The 6,000-nt window shown below is 55.3% G+C and overlaps 1 protein-coding gene across 1 annotated transcript in view; it reads left to right on the top strand.

Annotated features, from left to right (window-relative positions):
• Window positions 1-224: 224 nt before the first annotated feature.
• CCDC117 (coiled-coil domain containing 117) overlaps window positions 225-6,000 on the top strand; it is a 292,218-nt gene continuing 286,442 nt past the window's right edge. The window contains exon 1 of the mRNA XM_061370913.1: window positions 225-233. The gene's annotated coding sequence lies outside the window, so the exon portion shown is untranslated. The remainder of the gene's footprint in view (window positions 234-6,000) is intronic.

Here is a 6,000-nt window from a genome sequence, read left to right as displayed (position 1 = left end):
GCACCCCTGAACCCCGGCTCCTCGGGGGCATTATTTACCTTGTTAATTTCGGAGGGTGGTGTTTTAATTGCTTTAAATTACTGCTGGGAAAGCTGCAGTGGCCACCGATCAATCAGGCTGATTTACACCCGTGCCACCCACGGCGAGCCACCGATCAGCCGCCGCCACAGCAGCGATTATTGATGAACTTTGCTGGCTGCTCATTAGCTACGAGCACACGGCCCGGCCTGGCAGTGCCAGCAGAGCCGCTGTGGGTGCCCGGCACAGCACCGAGCACAGCACCGGTCACCCCTGCCCAGGACACACGTGGTGGCACAGAGAGCAACCAGTCCCCAACCACAGGAGCATCCTATCAGCTGGACCCACCAGCCAGCACCAAACCAGCCCCCGCAGGCACAGAGCATTCCTGGTAAACAGTGTTTATCACTGCCATTAATAGACTATTTAAAAGGAATCTTCTTTTACATGGGGTTATGAAGCAGGAAACTCCCTTTGTGCACTGGGCATTTATCTCCTATACCATTAAGTGGAACAGAATTAGCATTACCACAAAAGCTTTAATTACAGCAGATACAAGTTGCTCAGGGCTGGGGCATAGGGGCATCAGTGAATGCTCCATGCTCAGCACTGCACCAGCCCTGGAGCATTTGGGGACCACAGCTGACATCTGCTCATCACTGACTTGTATGCAAGAGTGAAAGAGGCTCCATTATGCTCCCAGCAAAGCCCAGCCTCAGCCATGGGCCAGCTCATGAGCAGCAGGACAGTGGAGAAGGCTGCACCTTCCCCAGAATGAGACTACAGCTGCCAACGAGTAAAGTGCCCCCACACATACCTGTACTGAAACAAAAGCTGCAAGGGAAGAGGGTGCCACTGCAATTCTGCGCAGGAAGACACAGTTCCTATCCCCTGCCAAGAGCACCTCGGCAGTGATGGGCGCTCGCGTGCCAGCCATCCGTCAGGCACTGATCTCATCCTTGATTTCCATGGACATCTTTGATTTTTCATCATAAATTCTCCTTGTTCCTCAGTGGAGGCTGACAGGGATTTGGGGTCCAGAATGAAATGGAGAATATTAAAGCAGCTGCTATTCTATTGTGCCTGTCAGCTCTTTGACTTTAAATGCTGTCCTTATTAATGATAACACCATAACACTTTAAGACCCTCAGCTAAGACCTTCAAGGGCATTGATTAAACGCAGCTTTCCCTGGAAGACCCTCCATTTTCCTTAAGGCCCCCCATTTTTAGAGGAGGCAATGGAGGCACAGGGATCCTGCTGGCACTGTTCAAGGCCCTTCCCAGGGCTGGCAGAGAGTGCAGCAGCCACCCTGGGCTCGGTGGCCCAGAAGCGGGTGACCTAACAGCAAAGGTGCTCCAGGCACCGGCTGCCAGCGAGGCTGAGCTGCACCATAAGAGAGGGTGCCCAGCACAGCTCCGGGGGTGCTTCATGGCCCCCAACACCACCAGCACCACCACCACCCTCACAGACATTGTGCTCTTATCAGGGCACAAGCACCAGTGACCAAGCCCACTGCTCCTCCCCAGACACGGTGGATGGAGAGGTGCCCTCCCAGGGCAGAGGGCTCTGGTCCAGGGACACAGATCAAGAAGTTCCAGACACAGCCCCCAGCCATGGCACTGTGCTAGGAAACCCCGGCAAACCAGAGGGGTGAAGGCTGCAGCTGGGTGCTCTGGGGGAAGCAGCTCCAGTCCATGCTTTTGCAGGCAGGAGGCTGCTGAGATTCAGTTTCTGTGGCACTCCCAGTCTGCCTCCAGCAGCACTGATCCCCACTGTGCATCCTGCCCCACACTGAACAGCACCTTGAGCCCATGCCCAGGTCTTGTGCTACGTGAGACCTCCCAGCTCAGCTCTGCACAACCCCTCCTCAAGGAGAATAAGCTGCAGGCTCCCAGGTTTGAGCTCTCCAGGTTGCTGCAGCACCAGCATTCCAACCCCCATCAGCTGATCAACACCACTCTGTTACCGTCACCAAAGCCACACTTGGATTTCTCCATTGAGCTCTGAATTTCCCCCTCAGCACAAACTCACTCTCTTACCTGCAGCCACCCCATCGTGCCCCAGTGCTGCAGCCGAGCAACACCTCCAGCTCCCAGGGCTTCCCCTTCCCTGGCTCCTGCTTTATAGAACCCCCTGAAAGCAACCCTGCACCATTTAGCACATTAGGGCTCCCTGCTCCAGGAGGAACCCATTGGTTCCAGGGCACAGCTGCTGCCAATTACCACTACTTAACTGGCACATTAAACACATAGTATGGAATTAGGAGTTTCGTCTGCTCTCTACTTAACAATAACAAAGTCACTTGACCTTTTTTCAGCCACCACAATGGCTGTGTAAGTGACTGTTTGACAAATGGGCTTTGTAATGGTCTCTGTTCTTTCTCATGCGACTGGTGGAACAGTTAATATCTTGAGTCACAGCATTAAGAGGAGTGCTCGTGATTAATTTAAGATGTCAATTAATCACCCCAAATGGACTGGTTTGTCATCACTTCCTAATGGGAAGATGTTGATTTGTCCCACAGAATTTGTAATAGGAAGAGAGGCTGAAGGCCCTGCTCAGAGAAGCCTGGCTCCAGTACTGCAGGACTAGACCAGGGGAAATAAACACACACCCGAGTGTCCTGTTTGCCCCCAGTTTAAAAGTCAGCACCCTGGGGAGAGCTCCCATGTATTTATACCAAAGTGCCAGCACTGATTTGACTGCAGACACCTTCCTGGAGCAACCTGATGTGAGCTGCAGCACGGGGCAACTGGGGCAGTGCCAGGGCACACAGAGGGTGTGGGGGGCACCCAGTGCTCATCCTGGGGGGTGACACCGTTCCCTGGCCAGCAGGCAGCACCAGGCAGCACCAGGCACATCTCCTGTCTCTCACCCTGCATTGTGCATCCAGCGCACGCAGAGGCAGCTCGGCAGGGGAAGGGGAGGAAGCAGCCGAGCGTGGCTGCACAGGTTCATGCTGTGCTGGGGGCCCGTGGGCCGCCTCTCCTCACCGGGATCCATCAAGGGAGATGGATCTGAGCATCACCGCCTGCCCGCCTCATCCTCCCCCATTCCCGATCTGCCTTTCCCAGGTCACCTTCCCATTACCATCTGAGTGTGAAATCAGATGGGTTTGCAGCCACCTCTTGTAGAACAACACAGGTCCACGCTCTCTTTGCTGGAAGCCCTGGCTGCAGTGAGAGGTCCTTTCTAATGCCAACCAATGCCTCTTTCCTGCACACAGATGAATGGGTCCAGGTGGGATTTTCAGATGCTCCCAAACCTCATGAATATAAATGAGACTCCTCATAGGTCACACACTGGGAAATGCTGCCACAAGCCCCTGCCTCACACAGGTGCTCACTGGGAGGGTCCTGCACAGGAGAGTGGTGGGTGCAGGGGACAGAGAGGGTGCTTCAGACACTGCTATAGACCAGCGGTAACCTTCTGCCAGAGGAGGTCAGGGTGTGATGCTGGTGGGATCCTGGCAGCCACACTTCCTCACCAGTGCATGAACATCTTCCTGTTCAGGGTGTGCAGTGAGCTCTACACTCTAATTTTACACTGTATTGTTTGGAGATAAAACACCCAGGTCCAATCTTCAGGAGCCCCAACACATTCCTCCTCCCTAGCGTAGGCAGCAAGGACTGGAAAAATCTTTCATTTCAGCCGGACAAAGAAGACATTGACAATTTCAAATCTGTCCTTGGCTTCTTTTTATAGAAACACACCATGTGCAGCGATGATTCAGAACTGAGCCTCAGTGACTGCCTGCACTGCTGCACCGGTCCCCAGCTAATCCCTCCCTGCGCAGCCCCTCCAGTGCCGGTCCAGGGACTCTGCCCACCGTGGGCTGGATGCAGCTCTGTGCTGCAGACAGCAGGTCCCTCAGGAGAACTGTGGCCGGGCTCCCAAGCCAGGCTGTATCTTTGCCTTCTCTAAATGACTCTGCTTTAGACTGTCCGAGAGCTGTGAGTTCCTTCACCAGCACAAAATGCCCTTTCTGTGCACGTTACCAGCTATAGGAGCATCTGCTGGTGGAGTGTTGACATGGACGGATGTGTTAACACAGACAAACTTTCACCCAGGGCAAGTTGTTAACGCAACAAACCCGTCTGCTGGGCCTGCTGATGGGAGGTAAAGTGTAAGGAGTGCTTTCCATGGACAACTAATTGACACGTTACCGAAGGGAAGGAAAAGGCCCTGTTCTGATGGGAATGGGAAGCAGGGCCAGGCGCTGCAGTATCCTCCTGCTGCTGCAGGGCCCAGACCTGGGGAGCCTCCAGCCAGCAGGACGTGTGTGCAGATACCCCCTGCACATGGCAAGGCTGTGCCTTAAAGCTGGGGCACAATGAGCGCCATGTGTGGGGAGGCAGCCCCGGGGCTGTTTTACAGCCCCACCACCGAGATGCTCGTGAAGCAGCTGAACCACAATCGAGCTCCTTGTGAATGCACAAAAGCGTTTCCTGCTCTCAGCAGATCCCTGTGACCCGACTGCGCAGTCGCTGCCAGGGACCAACCTGATGGGGAGCAAAACCCTCCCCCTGATCGTGGTGGCTCCGAGCCGCAGGAGACAGCGACCGCTGCAACCGCCCCGACTGGCTCCACCGGGCTATTTCCCCGGCTGCACTTTTCCAGGGTGTTTCTGGGTCACTTGCTGCTGTACAAGGCATTACCTGGGCTCGTGTGAGCGGTGTCACCCCTCATCAGCCTCACACTGTGCAATAAATAGAGTCCAAGTGGAGACAGAATTCTTTCCCACCCTGCAGTCTGCGAGAGGAAGGGTTTCTGGAGACAGAGCTGGAGCATCACCTGCCTTTGGCTGTCAGAGCCCAGCAACACGCAGCACTCCAGGCTGCAAGCTCGCAAGGCAGATTAATCACCTAACGAAGAAGTCACTTAGGATGTTAGAAAACAAGAGCAAGGATGGGAAAAACGGACTGGCAGTGGGATGCAGATGAAGAAAGCCCACAGAAGGTGGAAGGGAGATGTGTAACTGGTCTCTGTCACACTGCCCCAGTGTCTAGCAATGCCAGCATCAAAAGAGCTTCAGCACAGAGAGACATGGAGCTGGCTGCACATGAGCCATCAGCCCCCGACCCACAGCCCTGGCCCAGGTCGGCTCTGCTGGCCCCACAGCTCTGAATAGACACACAGGGTACAAGTGTGCTCCAGAGGTTTCCTCTGGCTCGCTCCTCACTGCTGCTGGCATCGCTGCAGGTCTGGCTCCCCGGACATCACTGCTCCAGCACAGTCTAAGGGGAGTTCTTTGTCTCCACACCACATGCAGCATGTGCTCTGCTTCAGCACCTGCAGCCCGAGCCAGGTTTGCCCCATGCAGGTTCCTCCCCATGAGCAGCTCCTGGCCCACTGCATGCCTGGGGGCCCATGAAATCCCCATCAAACCCTGTGCTCCTCTTCCCAGCGCTGCAAGAAACACATCCCCTTTTCCTGCAAGTTCCCATGAAATCACACAAACCTCAGGGCCTGGGGGAGGAAGCACTGCCCTTCCCCACCGCCACTGCCTCCCACGGAGCAGCTTCCAAACAACTGTCCTCTGTCCATGGGCAGCGCTGCTCGCCACGGGCGGCTGTGCTGAGTCCCCATGGTAAGCACCAGGATCTCTGCACGGCATTCCCTCGCCAAAGCTCCATGACAAAACCTTCAAATCTGGAATTTTAACCCGTAACAAACCCGTGAAACCTCAGCTGCGTCTCCATGAAAACATCCAGCCCCTTTCCTAGGCTCGCGCTGCGGGGTCCTGGGGCCTCGGTGCTTGCACCAGCACCCCCAGCAGAGTCACTGAGTTGTCCAAACTGGTGCCAGCAGGGAAACTGGTCTTACTTGGCAGTCAGATCCCAGGGAGGGAGGTGCAGGTGGCACAGCCCTTCCGCTACTCAGAAGCCTTCCCAAAGCTCTTCCTACAGATGGATGTTGGTCCCTTTGTCTGGGGAAGGATTGTTTCTAATTCACCCCAGCACAGAGGTGAGCCGTGAGAT

Source organism: Neopsephotus bourkii, unplaced genomic scaffold (genome assembly GCF_033783945.1).
Source record: "Neopsephotus bourkii isolate Nb327-2 ecotype Australia unplaced genomic scaffold, CSIRO-AGI_Nbou_v1 NB_1542, whole genome shotgun sequence".
In the NCBI taxonomy this organism is placed as follows: Eukaryota; Metazoa; Chordata; class Aves; order Psittaciformes; family Psittacidae; genus Neopsephotus; species Neopsephotus bourkii.
The sequence above is the reverse complement of the archived record's forward strand: the minus strand, read 5'-3'. Positions and strand labels throughout refer to the sequence as shown.